This window comes from Macaca mulatta, chromosome 18 (assembly GCF_049350105.2).
Source record: "Macaca mulatta isolate MMU2019108-1 chromosome 18, T2T-MMU8v2.0, whole genome shotgun sequence".
Lineage (NCBI taxonomy): Eukaryota > Metazoa > Chordata > Mammalia > Primates > Cercopithecidae > Macaca > Macaca mulatta.
The window spans coordinates 74921577-74939391 of NC_133423.1; the positions used below are offsets into that span (position 1 = coordinate 74921577).

At 41.9% G+C, this 17815-nt stretch overlaps 1 protein-coding gene across 12 annotated transcripts in view; it reads right to left on the bottom strand.

Annotated features, from left to right (window-relative positions):
* The window catches only part of DLGAP1 (DLG associated protein 1), a 968455-nt gene that overhangs the window by 207426 nt on the left and 743214 nt on the right, over positions 1 to 17815 (bottom strand). The gene's annotated exons all lie outside the window — the stretch shown is intronic.

Here is a 17815-nt window from a genome sequence, read left to right on the forward strand (position 1 = left end):
GTGCGCCACCACACCCGGCTAATTTTTGTATTTTTCAGTAGAGATGGGGTTTCAGCATATTGGCCAGGCTGGTCTTGAACTTCTGACTTCAAGTGATCCACCTGCCTCGGCCTCCCAAAGTGTTGGAATTACCAGCGTGAGCCACCATTCCTGGCTGTAATTCCTATCCGAGCAAGAACACAGATCTGACCATTGTAAAACAAAATGTTTTTATTGTGAGAGCTGTGAATTCACCAAGTTGAAGTTCATATGGGGTGATCTTTATGCATTTTGCCTGAGTGGCATCAGGGGTCGGGGAGTCATGTCTTCCTACCCTAGCGCCCAGGATTCCAGGTTCTTGTCAAGGCTCCCTGCACAGAACAACACAAGTGTCTCATTTCTGCTCCATTTCTTGCCTCCTTCCTCTCCAAGAGCACCTTCAGGAAGGGTGGAGGATGAGGGGAGCTGTTTGGGATGGGCATCTGGACTTAAGTGGCTTTCAATTTTGGGGCCTACTCTACAACAAGAATTTAAAAGCTTAAGTAAGCATAATTTTAAGTGAGCTAAAGCTTGGGAATGGTAATGAAGGATAAGGATACAAAAGGACCTGAATTAGCTTTTTTTTGGAGAAAATAAATTGTAAGAGCGTACTTGACACTACCTGTAAAGAGACTCCTCATTGTGACTGAGATATGACTATCCGAAGCTTCTCTCCCAGGTGCACATCAGGCGGAAGGAGGAAGGGAGAGAGGACCAGGTTTCTTTAAAAACAGATTTTTCAGAGAAATCTCTGTCTGCCTTACACCTCTTCCGAAGCCTATAATTTGGTGGAATCCATGCTCCAAAAAGACTGGGACAGAAAAAAATTTACAAAGTCTATTTGTTTAGTTAATTTATTCAACAAATATCTACTGAGTATTTATTATATGCCAGATACTGGTTATATAATCATGGGAAAAACATAGTCCTTCCTTCAAAGTGCTCCTATAAATATACATTTGCAACAATGGCAAGGGCTCTAAAGAAAAACTATATACAAGTAAACTCAAACCCAAGTCCTGGGCCTAAATAGAAAGAGAAAGCTGCCGTGCAACCTGACCTGCACTCCAACCCCCTCCACACCTTCCTTCACTCTGTGCTGGCCCAATCTGCCTCCAAATATTTACCACAGACACCCCTTTAGAAGCCTTCCTAAGACTGAAGAATGTATGTTAAGAATGCTTCACTATACACCGGTAAACCACAGAGCAGTATTGTGCCAGCTCCTTTGATCTGATCAGCTTTGTTCGAATGTGAGCTGAACTGTTAGCACGTTTAGTTCTCAACACCGTACCAGTAGAGTTGAAAGTAATTGCACATGTGAACTGTATACAATCCCTTGGTCATTTAGGGAGACAGATTACAACAGGCTTTTCAGCCTCTTTTCAGTCTGTGCAGAACGTGTACATTTGCACTGGGTCCTGGAGACTCGCTGTAAAGCAGCAGTGCAGAAATTGAGGATTTAGCACATGGTACTGACATGAAGAGTGTAGGTTTCCATGCTAGACTGTGAACCCCTCCAGGGCAGCATGATTTCCGCCAGCCCTGCACTCAGGGTTCGGCACAGAGAAGTGTTCGGTGTTTGCAGGACTGAAGGATTCAATAATACTTGATATTCCTCTTTTCTCTTCATTCCTACCATTGCCATGCACAGTTAATACTGGAATTAGAAGTAGACAGCATGGTCTCTTGCCTCTGAGATCTAAGGAGCCCAGGACAGGCCCAAACCTGGTTTCCTTCATACATCAGTTCACAAAACTAAAACTCAGGTCTATAGAAGATGAATCACTGCTACTCCTACAGCCAATGAGAAGCACATTTAAAATAGGGAGCTGCTATTTTCTGTAGTGGAGAAAGTGATTCTTCTTGTGTGGCTAAGTTTAGCACATATAGCTTGGGTCATGGAAGGATTTATGCTTCTCTGTGCAGTGGGCTCTCTCCATAAATACCCAGGGGTCTTTCATTTTACACTAGGAAAGACAAGCTACCATGAACGGAAACCTTCTCACAGGCTCTTATCCTACTCCTACCAAAAGGAAGGAATATTTACGGAAAATGATTTGAAGGGCTGGGACTTAAGACTCCTTGTGATAAAAAATTCTCACCTGCCCCTGGAGATTTTGATGGGGGCCCTACTTCACCCCCCACCCTTTCTCCTCCAAACCCATGCTCTGCAGAAGGACATGAATTTGATTTTTGTTGGTTTGTTTATCAAGAAGAGGTATAGGTTTAGAAGGTTAAAGACTCTGGTCTAATGTTCTCCCCTCTGTTCCCAGAAAAGCTCCCATCAAGGACGGTATCAATCACTGTGGAGAGGAAAGCACAGCCCTCTTTTACGTATTTATTCCATATATGTATTTAAAGCATTCACTACAGATGTCACTGTTCTAAGAGCTGGAGGCATAGCAGTGAAGAAGACAGAAAAATTTTTTGGCTGGAATCGAGATGACAAATACTCAGGTGAATATTTAATTTCATGTGCCAATAAGTGTCATGAAGAAAAGGTAAGCACTGCAAAGGACAAGAGATTGACTTGGGGCAGAGCCAAGCGGCCATGAGACGGAGATGTGAACATGGAGTTGGGAGGTGGGGGAAGGACTCCAGGCACGGGGGTGGGGAGTGGGTAGAAGCAGCACCAGAGCCCTAAGGCAGGAACAAGCTTGCTGGGGTCCAGAAGGTCAGAGCTCTCCATGTGTGGGTCACGGTTCCCTGGTGAGTGTCTAATAAGTAACAGGTGTTCCTCAGAAGGTGGCACATAGAGGCCAGAGGACAGGGCTAGGGAAACACGGGGGGTGAGGGCAAGAAGAAGGCCAGTGTGTCTGCAACAGAAGAGTCCACAAACACGACAGAGGAAGTCAGAGAGCCGGGAGGGGCCACCCTGGGCAAGGCCTGGCAGCGTCTTGGCTAGAAACATGATGATCTCAGCCACAGAGTGTAAGAGGGCAGCACAAAAGGAAGTAAAAACAAAGCCAAGGGCATACCCTTGTTGTTTCAGGCATTTAAATCTGATAAGAACTTGATAACTAGAGAGGATGAAAGCTACAGCTTGATGCCCCTCCTGTAATGACTCCAGTGATCAATGCTTTCATCACACAAGTGAATCAGATCATATCGCTATGAATGATTGAAAATTCTGTTAAAGAATAGCCAGGTAAATCGGCCTGTTTATAAAATTTTTATGCCCAATTGGTCTATTGGAACAAAAATAGAATGTAAAACAAAAAATAAAAATACCACCTAGGTGAGACAACTTCAACTTCAATCACCTGAAAGTGGCCGATGATGATCTCCTACCCAGATCATCAGCCGTGTTGACTGTGGTGAGTAAGATAGAAACCAGAAACCCAGCCGGGTGTGGTGGCTCATGCTTGTAATGCCGGCACTTTGGGAGGCCGAGGCAGGAGGATCACTTGAGCCCAGGAGTCTGAGAGCAGCCTGGGCAACACAGCAAAGCTCCATCTCTACAAAAAAATTTAAAATATTAGCTGGCTCAGTGGCACCACCTGTGGTCCCAGCTACTTGGGAGGCTGAGGTGGGAGGCTTGCTTGAGCCCAGGAGATCAAGGCTGTTGTGAGCCATGATCATGCCATTGCACTCCTGTCTGGGCAACAGAGTGAGACCTTGTCTCAAAAAGAAAGAAAAAGAAAAAAAAAAGGAAGACAGAAATGCATCCGAGTATGAGGATGTGGTTTAGGGATGAGGAGTGTGGGGCTGGGCTGTGGGAAGGGAGACATACAGAAATGTTTAAGGAGGTGTGGGTGGAGCATGGCCAGTGAATGGCTAGAAGTTTGGGTTTTCTTTCTGCTCTGTCCTGAAGGCTGAGGCTGCAAACCTGGAATACACACTTAATGAGTGAGGATCTCACTGCACTTTTTGCCTTCTCAATTCTCCTTGAGAAATGCAGCCCCACCTTTATTTCTTGAGTGTTCTAGAAAACAGCCTGGACTATAGTGGGGGTCAGCCCAGCATCACTGTGGTACTGAGCAGGGGTGGACTTCGGGAGCCAGAGCAGTGTTTGCTGCAGGGCTTGCACTCCCAGCGACTTACCTGTCTCTGGCCTGACCCTCCCTACTAGGCACACAGGGGCTCTGCTGCGCTTGGCTGAGGCCTGGATACCCAGGTTTCCCACTGGAAAGTCTCAACTGGGGTTCATGCTTCTCACCTGTACCTGTTAACTCCCACTAGGCCCTACTTAGGGAAACACCTCATGAAATTATTGAACCTCGGTTATTAAGAGCTAATAGTGACCCATAGTGTTATTTTCTCCAAGTAGCAAGCAGGCTCTGATTTTAAGCAGGCCCATTACAGGGAAACAATATGGGGTGTGAAATGGCAGTGGTGCTGGGGGGCTCATGGCTGGGGAGCTTGTCAAGCCACAGAACTGTCCTTCTGATCATTCCTTGGCTTATTGCAGCTGACATCATGGGGCTTTCCCACAGTGCATATGGGAAAATGAAAGAGGCAATCACACGTTTTAGTTAAAGTGCTTAAGTTACTACGTTTTGCAGCCAGCAGGACCATAAGTTTAAGCAAGTGGACCAAAAAGATAGAAGCAGAATCAATTCACTCCTAACTCACTTACCCAGTTTGAAAGGCAAATTCGTGGGAATGAAGTTATTCTACTGGTACTGTTTCCTTTACAGAGTTATCCTTCAGATGTGCTCAGAAGGGTGGGGTAGGACACAGTGAATATTTGCAAAAGCTCTAGTATTGGCCTTGAAAGCTGTTATTCTTTTCAATCAATCCTCATCAAACCCTGCCTTGGTGCAAAAACCAGACGCAGACTATTGGGAGATCTATATACACAGGATAGACCCTGAACCACCACCAAGTACAACCTGGGTTCATGTGGACTCAAGACCATTCTAGCGTTTCTCTGTCTCCCTGCTTCTTTGCTGCTGTTCACAGCTGGATCAGCTGAGCTACAGTTTGCACAGCTGCAACTGATTGGACTCCCAGTTGCCTTTTCCAGAACATGCAATTGGTGCCATAACCTACAAAAGAGATATTAACCCTACAACTGAGAAGATTAAGAGCAAACAATGATAAGAATGAGGACAAGGTCAATCCAAGATGGATGGCGTTGAAGGCCTGTGGACACACCGCTCAGATAACTGAAGTTTTTACAGTAATTGGAAAGATTTGTACATCTGGGGGAGGCTTCAGTCTAAAACGGGAAATGAGTAAATGTTACAGTGGCTTGTTAGTAGTTAGAAGTATGAGTATGTGCAAATTGCCGTTTGGGATCAAACTAAGGCATATGGTATAAGATAGAAGTATGCTCAGTGGAGGCAGAAGTAATAAGCGGCACATTGATGAATTATGCCTTTGCTTATACTTCTATTTTCAGAATTTGCTTTAGGTCTTCCACTTGATTGTACCTTCAGTAATCATAAGTATTTGGTGGTCTTTCCTCTGATATGAAGTGTGACACTTGTGTGATAGAAAGACACATGTTTATGACACAGAGCACCCAGGAGAGTCTGGCGCACTGCAGATGTTCAGTGGGTGTCCACGGTGGGACTGCTATGCAGAGTACCCACATTTGAACATATGGGAAATCCAAAAATAAAAGGTTTTGAGGATGATTTACCATGTTGGACTACATAGGAAAACAGGCAGCCAAGCGGGGACACTGTCAGGATTCCGCCCTGTTCTGAAACACCCACATTTCCTCACAGCATAGTCAGAGGATGGGCCCTAGGAAGCTGACTTGATCAACCAATTCTGTTCCAATGCTTCTGGAGGTGTGGTGTTAACATTATAAACAATTTCTTCAGAAAGAACTTTAAGCATCACAAGTTTCTTAATCCCCTTTTTTAAAAAAACAATTTTGATTCGAAATTAATTCCAGGGGAGACAGATATGGGTGTCCTGTCCAGTCATATAATCCTACGAAGACTTTCCATGGAAGCAAAGCAAAACAATGCATGATTTTCTAAGACAGTGTAGGGTTTTTCCGCGATGCGGCTGTAATCTAGAGGAGTCATTTTTGGAAAGAATCACTACAAACTACATGCCGGTTTGAATAGTCCATTGTTTCTCAAACACAGCCATAGGTTGTGCATGAGTAGACGGATGTATAGCCCCAGAAGGGATGGAAATACAATCCCAGAAGGGATGACGGTACAACCCCAGAAGGATGGAGATGTACCCCCAGATGGGAGGCTCTGGATAACATGTACAGTTCCTATTAATGCTCATGACAAATCCTAAGCACTAGGCTGAATCTAAGCTTCCGTTTGCTCATCATCTTGAGTTGAAAGCCTCCTGTTGCACACATTCAGCTTGACTGCCACAGCATACTAATAGGCTTAAAATAATTAACTGATTAGGTGGGCTTTGTTTTGTTTTGTTTTGTTTTTTGAGACGGAGTCTGTCGCCCAGTGCAATGGTATGATCTCGGCTCACTGAGACCTCCACCTCCCAGGTTCAAGAAATTCTCCTGCCTCAGCCTCCCTGAGTAGCTGGGATTACAGGCACTTGCCACCATGCCTGGCTAATTTTGTATTTTTTAGTAGAGAAAGGGTTTCACCATGTTGGCCAGGCTGGTCTTGAACTCCTGACCTCAAGGTGATTTGCCTGCCTCTGCCTCCCAAAGTGCTGGGATTACAGATGTGAGCCACCACGCCCAGTAACATTTTAAAATTCTGCAGACAACACTGCAGATGTAGCTTCTCTTTCTTTTAGATGAAGGCTTCACAATGCTTTGAAGTAACTTGTCCTATAAAATATGGGTTGGGAAATACCAGTCTTTGGTAGTCTTGTCCAAGGCAGTGTAACCATATGAATGGAAGAAGCTCAGCTGCTTATTTCTAGGATCTCATTCCTGCCACATTCCCTCAAACAGAGAGTTCCAGAAGAACATGGGTCAGAAAAGAGAGAACTGGTGAGCATGGCTATTTTTACTTTTCGTAAAGTTTCCCCTAGAGCTGTTAGAATGGGTGAGAAATGGACAAATGCCTTTGAGCTCTCTCTGGAAAAGATTAAGAAAAAGGGAAGGCAAAGGAAAAGTCGAGGAAGAGGTTGAGAAGGGAAAGGCACAGGCTGCAACGAATGTCACCAGCTAACTCAGTAGCACCATTCCCACTAGAGCTTGCACAGGGCTACACTGAGGTGCACAGGTGTCTGAGAAAGCATTATCCTTCGTTTCATCGCTTTGACACAGCTCACAATGCAAGGTTTCTTAATCCTCTTTTAGCGTAGGTTTGTCAATATCACTTTCTCTCTGAATGGATAACGATGATGATGATTTGCCATGACTCTTCACAATTCCACCCAGCACTTCGCTTTTCCTATTTTCAAAAGCGCTTTCCCTTTCTGAAAACACAGATGGTTTACACTATTATATTAGATCGTGGCTGTGACAGAAACCTTTTTTTTCTTACCATAATTGCTTGGGGAGTTTTTCTGGCTGGGACACAGGTACTACTGAATGCATGCCCTTGAGAACTGAGCTTTTGTTAGAGTAAGGACTACAAAGGCATGGATTTATATTTTTAAAGACACCATGAGCTGGTTTTATGTAGCTTTATTCCTTTGTCCTAAACTTCCTCTGCTTCAAAAACCACCTGCAACTGTGGTTTGCAAATTAACTGCCTCTGACATCTGAAGAGGGGGAAAAAACCCTACAAAAATCTATAAAACTTCACTTGCTACCCGTATGGGGGTCAAGGAAAGCAAGGGAAAGAATATTTTTTTAAAAATTTAGTTTAATTTTTAAAAATAATTCCTTACTAGAAGATGTTATATACTTAGATAAATACAACAATAGCATAGCATCACCTTTCTGGAGATCATCTCCAATGATCCTGCCCTATCACCGAATCCAAAAGATTTCATTTAATCCAGAAAACTAATACAAAAAAGGTGAAACCTGAAGGATATGCTGACATGAGATGTATTATTGCTTCCAGTAGGACCAAACCAATGAAACACTAGCTATTTCTTCATTAAAAATAGTTCCTTGGCTGGATATGGTGGCTCATTCCTGTAATCCCAGCATTTTGGGAGGCTAAGGGGGGAGGATCACCTGAGGCCAGCCTGGGCAATATAGTGAGACCTTGTTTCTAGAAAAAATTTTAAAGATTATCTGGGTATGGTGGCTTGTGCCTGTGGTCCTAGCTACTCAGGGGGCTGAAGTGGGAGGACTGCCTGAGCCTAGCAGGTTGAGGCTTCAGTGAGCTGTGATTGCATCATTGCACTCCAGCCTGGGTGACAGTGAGACCCTGTCTCAATTTTTTTTCCTTTTATTATAAAAGTGAAACATGCACACCTCAGAACATTTGAAAACTAAAGTATAAGGAGAAAAACAAAACCATTTTGGTTCCAATATCAAAGGTAACCACTTTAACATTCTAGTGCATTTCCTTCTAGTATTTTTTTTTTCCTTAGCAAAAATTCTTGACACATTCTGAGTTATGTGTGTATGTACAAAAACACACTATTTTGGATACTGCTCCCATGTCCTGTGGATTTCTAGTTTAATATAATACCAGAGTCCTTCCCCTTCCCATATTATTATTATTATTATTTTTTATTATTATTTTTTTTGAGACAGAGTCTCACTCTGTCGCCCAGGCTGGAGTGCGGTGGCTTGATCTTGGCTCACTGCAAGCTCCGCCTCCCAGGTTAATGCCATTCTCCTGCCTCAGCCTCCTGAGTAGCTGGGACTACAGGCACCCGCCACCACGCCTGGCTAATTTTTTGTATTTTTTTTTAGTAGAGACAGGATTTCACCGTGTTACCCAGGATGGTCTTGATTTCCTGACCTTGTGATCTGCCCACCTGAGCCTCCCAAAGTGCTGGGATTACAGGTGTGAGCCACCACGCCTGGCCCCTATATTATTATAAACTTCTTAAAACATTTGTGGGCTGGGTGTAGTGGCTCGTGCCTTTAATCCCAACACTTTGGGAGGCGGAGGTGGGTGGATTGCTTGAGGCCAGGAGTTCAAGACCAGCCTGGGCAACATAGTGAGGCACCATCTCAAAAAAAAAAAAAAAAATTTCCAAAAATTTTTTAGACATTTTTACATATAACTTGGGTTGTTTCTTATGGCTTAGATTGGTGCAAAGAGTGTGAGTTTGCCTTTTTTTTTCCTTCTTTTTTTGTGGAGATTCAAAACAGGGAAGAGACCTCCATTCTAGCAGCTTTATACTATTTTGTAAGCCTTTTGGAATATGATGCATTTCAAAAGAAAACTAGAAAAAATAGAATATACGTTGATGCAAATTCTCTATAGATTTTCTCATAGTTTTATATTCACTCTAGAAATGTGATCAGTAGTCCATGAAGTCTCTTTAGTTAGATGTTTATAGACAGAGATTTGAGACCAGGTTAGTACCGAGGTTCTATTAGCACCACTAAGTTATTTACAGATAAGAGAGGGAAAAAGAAAGAAGGGTGGGTAGGAATTTCACCTCCATGGGGCTTTGGACAAGACAGTGTAGAGAAAGAACACGAAGTAGATGAACAGCCTGAGAAAGAAAAGGAAAGGAAGGCTTTCTCTGCAGAAGTTAGCACTTGCCAGTCTCTCAGATTCTTGCTATCACCCATTTCTAGAAGTTCTTTTTTTCCAAGTAAGAAATTATTGAAACTTTGTTCCTCAGAATGGTTTGGGGTAACATGTGACCATCCCACTCTCTCTGTAATGAGGTGGTTTATTTTCAGGTGATTGAAAAACCAGTAAAGATTTTCTGCTTCTGTGGAGACATCAGTCATCCCAGAAAGCTACAGTGTTCACTGGAGCAGCGCATTTCCAGAGGAAATCTTATGTTCTCACCTCTCAATTAGCAGATATTCATGGGGCAAATTCTATGTACAAGAACTATAGATTCTGTGTTTAGATGGTTAATTGCTGAACCACTGCAAAGCTACAAAGTGACTGGTGTTTAAAGTCTGTAACTCCTTGTACGGTCCCAAGGTAGTAGCTGAGATCTTACATTAGAGTGGTAGAACTTCAAGACTGCTACGTGCCAAGGTCAAGTACTTGCATCCTGTTTATTTAACTAATTTAGAAAGTGATACGGGCTTTTGGATTGTGAGTTTCTCATTCTCTTTTTCTGAGAATGAGAACAGCTCTTCATGTTTCAGGTTACCAATTTTTAAATAAAAAGAAAGTTGCTTTAATTTGTGTCACTTTAACCTGGATTTATGTCAACATTCTTTTCATTTAAAGGGATACGGTAAATGCATTATCAATAAAACCAGAAAAGGGGCGGCGCAGTGGCTCACACCTGTAATCCCAGCACTTTGGGAGGCCGAGGTGGGTGGATCAGGAGGTCAGGAGTTTGAGACCAGCGTGGCCAAGATGGTGAAACCCTGTTTCCACTAAAAATAAAAAAAATCAGCCAGGCATGGTCTTATACCAATAAGAGGCACCGTGTGCTGGGTACAGTGGCTCAGTGTAACTTTGGTCTCCCATTTGCAGCTGTCCATGTGAAAGTTGGGTCATATTTGATGGGGGCATTTCTAGAATGCGTGGAAGAAATATTTTTTGTATTCAACAAGCAGATAATGTTATATGATGGAGATGAAACAGTGCCTACCCACCTATCCGCCTCTAAGGAAACCACCCTGCTCAAAACCTCCATTGAGAGAATTGTGGCCATTTTTGTCACTGGAATCTCAGAAGAAGGGGATGAAAAAGTAGCCATAGAAATAATCACTGAAGATGGCCGGGTGTGGTGGCTCACGCCTGTAATCCCAGCACTTTGGGTGGTCGAGGCGGGTGGATCACCTGAGGTCAGGAGATCGAGACCAGCCTGGCCAACATGGTGAAACCCCGTCTCTACTAAAAATACAAAAATTAGCCAGGCATGGTGGCAGGCGCCTGTAATCCTAGCTACTGAGAAGGCTGAGGCAGGAGAATCACTTGAACACGGGAGGCGGAGCTGGCAGTGAGCCGAGATCGCGCCACTGCACTCCAGCCTGGGGAACAAGAGCAAGACTTTGTCTCAAAAAAAAAAAAAAAAAAAAAAAAAAAATAAATAGATAAATAAATAAAAATAAATTTAAAAATAAATAAAAAATAAAAATAAAAAATAAAAAAAGAAATAATGGCTGAAAATTTCTCAAATTTGACAATTTGGGAAAAAAATACGGGCAAATCCAATAGAGTTTCCTTCTCTAAAAGTTTCTAAATTATATTTGACATTTGAATCAAAAAGTATAACATTGTGCAACGTGACTCTTCATGTATGTGTAGGAAATATTGAAGATAATTTTAAGTGGGAGAGGGCAAAGAGACTTTGAAGGGAGGTAAGGTTTCTATACTTCACCCAACTGGCAAAATGTGAATACTAGGAGATCGTTGTGGTGACGGAATGGTTCTACATCTTGATTATAGTGGTAGATATAGAAATCTACACATGATAAAATGATGGACTATTCGGCCGGGCGCATGGCTCACACCTGTAATTCCAGCACTTTGGGAGGCTGGGGCGGGCGGATCGCGAGGTCAGGAGATTGAGACCATCCTGGCTAATATGGTGAAACCCCGTCTCTACTAAAAATACAAAGTCAGCCGGGTGTGGTGGCAGGTGCCTGTAGTCCCAGCTACTCAGGAGGCTGAGGCAGGAGAATGATATGAACCCGGGAGGCGGAGCTTGCAGTGAGCCCAGATTGGGCCACTGCACTCCAGCCTGGGTGACAGAGCTAGACTCTGTCTCAAAACAAAAACAAAAACAAAAAAACCAAAAAAACTATTCATACACATCGCAACAATGTCAATGTCTTGATTTTGATATTGTTGAGATGTAACTGTTGGGGAAACTGGGTGAGGAGTACGGGGACCTCTATGTACTATCTTTGTAATCTCCTATAAATCTATAATCATTTCTAATTAACAAGATACAAATAAAAGATGACTGAAAGAAGTTTCTCGAAAATGATAAAAGCAAACATCAAAGTATCATTGTGATTCTCTGGCCATAATCAACATTTTAGAAAAGAGAAAGGGTTTCAAAAGCAATGTAGTGGATGAGGTGGACCCACTAATTTTCACACATTTTAAATTTCATCGTGGGGCAAATATGTAATGGAATGTTAGGTGAAAAAGAAATTGAAGGTTGGATTTGAAGAGAGACAGCATGGCAGTCCTGTCCAGAAATTCAGGATGAACTTCTGTCTTGATTAGATCTGATACTTCTTGTCAGATTTACATCTCTACAACATGAAACTGGTTAATCACTGTTAAGTTTAATAATATTATGTACCCCTTTGAAATCACAAAATATTCTAGGGATAAAAGCTAATTAAACTTTGACAGTCTGTCATATTTTTAGAGATAACTTAGACTAGTTATTTTCTTCCATAAGTTTAATTAGAAGTTATAGAATTAAAATTAGTATTCTCAGTAATATTGATAATTGGAAGAAAAAAGTAAGTAAAAAGTAAGTAAAACAAAAGAAAAATTCTCTTGTATGTTGGTGGAAATTGCATGTCAGTAGGACACCAGCAGATGGCAAAGAAAGCTTTCAAAATGATCGTCATAGTTACATGATCATTGATTTGTCATTAAAATAAATGTGAGACTGTTTCAAATGCCAACATAGTAAAATCATGGTACTATTCATTTTGGTCTTCTCTGTTCTTAATGAAGGACACTTGGCAGCAGGAAAGGTTTGCCCTGAAAACTTGACAGAAAGTCAGTGGCAGTAGGTATAGACAGAAATACAAAACTTCAGGTCTTGGATTTACCACCTGGAGCTGAATAATGTTGCTCTTAAAGTGGCTTTGCAGCATTGTCCAACTGCCAGTATTAATTACACGGACAGTTTCCAACTGCTATTACTTTGCCATATTTGTTAATGTTTAATACAAACTGGATCAGACAACTGTGGATTATGAAGTCTTTTTTAAATGGCAGTTTCTTCCATCATAAAAGTGCCTATGGGCAAGGCACAGTGGCTTATACCTGTAATCCTAGCACTTTGGGAGGCTGAGGCAGGAGGACTGGTTGAGCCCAGGAGTTTGAGACCAGCCTGGGCAACAGACTAAGACCTTGTCTCAAAAAAAAAAAAAAAATATATATATATATATATATATATATATTAGCTGGGCCTGGTGTACTGCCAGCTACCCTGGGGGCTGAGTTGAGAGGATTATTGGATTGCTTGAGCACAGGATGTCGAGGCTGCAGTAAGCTGGGATTGCACCACTGTCCTCCAGCCTGGGTGGCAGAGTGAGACCCTGCCTCTAGAAAAAAAAAAAAAAAAAAAAAGGTGCCTGTGGAGGTATCATAAAGGAAAAAGTGAATGATAAAGATTCACATTGAGAGAGCCTGTTTTTCTAGTTTGTGTTTTCTGATTGACCTTTGTAACTGAGTTGCTCTTGTTCACGTCTTTGCTTTACAGGTCAATCAAGAGACCAGTCAGATCAGAATTACATTAGTTTAGTATTTTTTCACTTAACCCAAGGGCACAGATACCTGACCACTTCATCAGCCTCAAAACAGAATTTGCCACCTGCTTAATTTACGCATGAGTTGGCAAAAATTATTTTTTCCATTTAGTGCTGTCTGACACCACCATGACTAGATCAGGGGATTGGATATTTGATCTTCCAAGTACACATAATGTCAAAACGACTGAGTGTAACAGGAAATTTTAAACTCAGAGAGTATTTTCCTTTTATAGCCTTTAAAAAAATTTTACTTTAATTTCAGTCTATTATTTTACATCTTTTTCTTTAAACAGATATTTCACAGACAAACCAACATGAGAGGCCACGTCAATAATATGTGAACAAATGTTTCTTTAAAAAGGAGAATTTTTCAGAAATTGTTATAGAAAATACAGGTTTCAAATATGGCAGGAAGCTAGATGCATATTTGTGAGAGGAAAGAATGAAAGAAAACAGCTCCTAGGCCTTTTATTCCAGAAATGGATTTGTATTAAATTATTTCAGATTATACCATAGTTGCCAAGGCATTTATTGGTGATTACAGAGAGAATTTCACTTACTAGCTGTGGGGCCTGGTCATATTGTATAAACCCTCTAAGTCTTATTTGTTTTTTTCTCTGTTTGATTTAAATGATAATACCATGTAGAACTCATAGAGCATGCATTATGGTTACGTTAGATAATCTATGCAGCTGTTTGTATGCTCGTCAAATAATACGTGCTTAAAGGTTAGCTATTATCATTATTATTAAACTAAGCCAGATTGAGAGATTTCAAATCAAAGCCAAAGTAGAGGCATTCTAATTTGTAATTTGCATAATGCTTCCTTATGAATGATCTCATGTGAACCTCACAACAGCCTTTAAGGCCAGTGTGCCATAAAACCCTGGAAGCCCCTTCACTGTTTGCCATGCAATAACCCCAAATGTGGGCAACGGTGGACTTGCTTGTTGGCTGTCTGTGTGGCATAGCCCCTCAAGGTGGGCACTCCGTTCCCAAGAGGTGATTTATGCGCTTCCAAACAACTGCAGGAGGTGGAAGCAGATGGTATCCTTCAGATTTTAAATCTCGCTCTGTGTCTGATAGGACTTTTGCATTTTTATGACTTCCTAATATTATAGAGGAATCCCACTTCGCGTGCCCCAAAGAAGAAAGGAAAAGTTATAACCAAAAGTCTCCTGAAAATCATCACTGTCAGTTTCCTTCAATGTAACAGCGGACAAGGATAAGCTGCCTCTCAAGAGGAGTAGGTAGTGTCATAAATCTTGCTCTTTTTTATTTCATCTGAGCCTGCAAGGGTGGAAGTACGCGATGTCTCCAGTTCCACTTGGAGAGATTCAAAGAAGGAAAACTCATTAGCAGGGAGACAAGGAACCAGTCCAGGCAATATCTGAATATTTATTATTTGATTTTATCTTGAATAGAAAAGAAAGGTGCTTTGTTCAGAAAGCTTCTGATTGGTATCTGTCCCTTCAACTTCTGAACCTTTGCCTCCCTGCTTTATAACAAGGATCTATTAATTAACTTGGTGCTTGGCAGAAAGAAGTGAGCTTTTTCTGAACTCTAAGAATTCTCCAAAAATGGTCATTAATGCTGGGAAGAGGATCAGCATTGTAATCTCATCTTATACATGAAGAAACTGAAGTTCAGATTAACTTCATACTCAAGCAATAAATAATTTGTAGAGCTGGGCACCAGAGGAACAAAGGGCTGTTTACTGAGAGACCTGAGCTTCTTATTCTGACTTTGCCTCCTGCTGGAGGTTCACCACTATGGGCCTCAGTTTCCTTACCTTCGAATGGGTTCAATGAATTAGACAGGCGGAGCAGACTTTCTCTGTAAAGGGTCACATAATAAATGTATTTGGCTTTGTGGACCAAAACATTCCTGCAGAGACTACTCTGCACGAACAATTCAACTCAGCTTTTAAAAGAGGGAACTATTCAACTCTGCTGAAACTTCTGTTTAGAGATAGCAGGTAAACAAATGGGTGTGAGTTATGTCTGATGACACTTAATTTACAGAAACAGGCAGCAAGCGGGACTTGGTCCACAGGCTATAGTTTGCAGACCACTAGCCTGGATGATGTAGAAGTTTTTTTACTGCTAATATTTGATGACTCAACTTGTTTTAATAGCAATGCTATTTCCCTAGGAAAGTTACCTTGATTATTCAATCATCTGTGGCTTGTGCAGTTTGTGGAGTACTTAAAGATTTTTCTGCAGCTTTTCCTTTCTTCTTCCATTTTTGAATGCCTGCTGTGCGTATTGCAAATACAAATTATTATCTTAATGTCATTCTGCCTAGGGTTTAGGGTTTGTGTTAGGGGGAGTGGGGAGCAGTATGTGTGGGATTGGAGTGTGGGGTGTATGAAGGTGGGTGAGGTGTGGTCTCCTGGGTAAGATGACTGATTCGGAATGAAGACCCAAATCCTCAGGAGAACCTTCTGAATGTTAGTTCTCACCTCAGCTGATGAAAACGTTAGTTGTTTTTGCTATATTAAGCAAGGCTTGAGCAAGCGTCTCAGAGCTGCCAGGAATGGGGGGGGATGTAAGGTAGGAAGATGGAAGAACGTGTCTCAACTTAGAGGAAAATATGATTTCTCCTGTTACAAACATCAAACTGTAAATACTTCTGTAACTGTGGTCCCAAGCCACATCCAAGAGGGTAAGCACTGCTTTCACATGGGGAACACTGTACCCTGGGTCCTTACTCCCCTTCCTGAACTATGTGAAGGAGAGGAGAACAGTTCAACTCCATCATTGTTTAAGAAATTCCTCTAAGAAGAGAATTAGAGTATTGGTGGGGCACAGTGGCTCACACCTGTAATCCCAGCACTTTGGGATGTTGAGGTGGGAGGATCACTTGAGCTCCGGAGTTTGAGACCAGCCTGAGCAACATAGTAAGTCTTCATCTACACAATTTTTTTTTTTTTTTTTTAATTAGCCGAGCATGGTGGCATGTGCCTGTGGTCCCAGCTACTCTGGAGGCTGAGGTGAGAGGAACACTTGGGCCTGGGAGGTTAAGGCTGCAGCGAGCCATAATCACACCTCTGCACTGTAGCCTGGGCAACAGAGCAAGACCCTGCCACAAAATTAAAAAATAAATAAATAAAAAAGAAAACAACATAGCACACTGGCCAAACTTTAACAGTAACAGTGTGGCAAATGAACCTATTTACTCTTTATAAAAATGGTATTATTGCTACATAAAGCTTCTTTGGAATTTCAAAGTGAAGAAATGTCTTAAAAGACCAGAGAATCTGTTGGGTGTGGTGGCTCATGCCTGTAATCTCAGCTCTTTGGGAAGCCAAGGTGGGCAGATCACTTGAGCCCAGGAGTTTGAGACCAGCCTGGCCAACATGGTGAAACTCCATCTCTACCAAAAACACAAAAAATTATCCAGGTGTGGTGGCATGCGCCTGTAATCCCAGCTACTCAGGAGGCTGAGGTAGGAGGATCACTTGAGGTGGAGGTTGCAGTGAGCTGTGATTGCGCCACTGCACTCCAGCCTGGGTGACAGAGCAAGACCCCATCTCAAAAAATGAAAAAAAGAAATTAGCCAGGCATGGCTGTGCGCATCTGTATTCCCCGCTACCTGTGTTCCGGAGGCTGAGATGGAGGATTGCAGTCCAGGAGGTGGAGGCTGCAGTAAATTATAATCGTACCACTGTACTCCAGCCTGGGTGACACAAGGAGCCTCTGTCTCAAAATACCAAAAGCAAACAAACAGAAAACCCCCCCAGAGAATATACATCATGATAGTTTGCCTACTTCTATCAAGGAGCATTAGTACTATTCAAATGTTATATTTGGCATTAAAATCATAAAAAGTCATAAATACTTATTTTTAATATCTCCTTATCTCTTTACCATCTGCCTCTCCCCACCTACTACTTTCTGGGAAACCACTGCAAATGATTTACTTTGTGTCCTTTTTGAAGTTTTTTTTTTCTGTACATTTATGAGTGTGTGCCTGCATTTGGCCGGATGTGTGATTATTAGATAATAATTAGATCACTGTGTATGATTATTAGACAATGTTTCTGCCTATTCAGACTACTGATATCACCAGATACAAGTCTGCCTAGCTACAGTGTGATAATACCTTTTGATAGGTCCTAGGAAATATTCAGCACGGGAAGTAAAACAAAAACTTCCCCTTAAACCCATACAATTGCATTGGTATATTGCTTCAGAGGCAGGCCTAATCCAGTCCTCTGAAGTGGAGGTCTGGGTGTATTTCAAGCATCAAGTTCTACTGTTACCTAAAATATTTTAGATGACTGAGGCAAGGGTTCTTGTTTTTCAGTCACGATATTAACTGAATCATGTTTTCATTCTACTTTCCTACCCTAATATTCTTACTGTAATATTAACTGCTCTAATACTT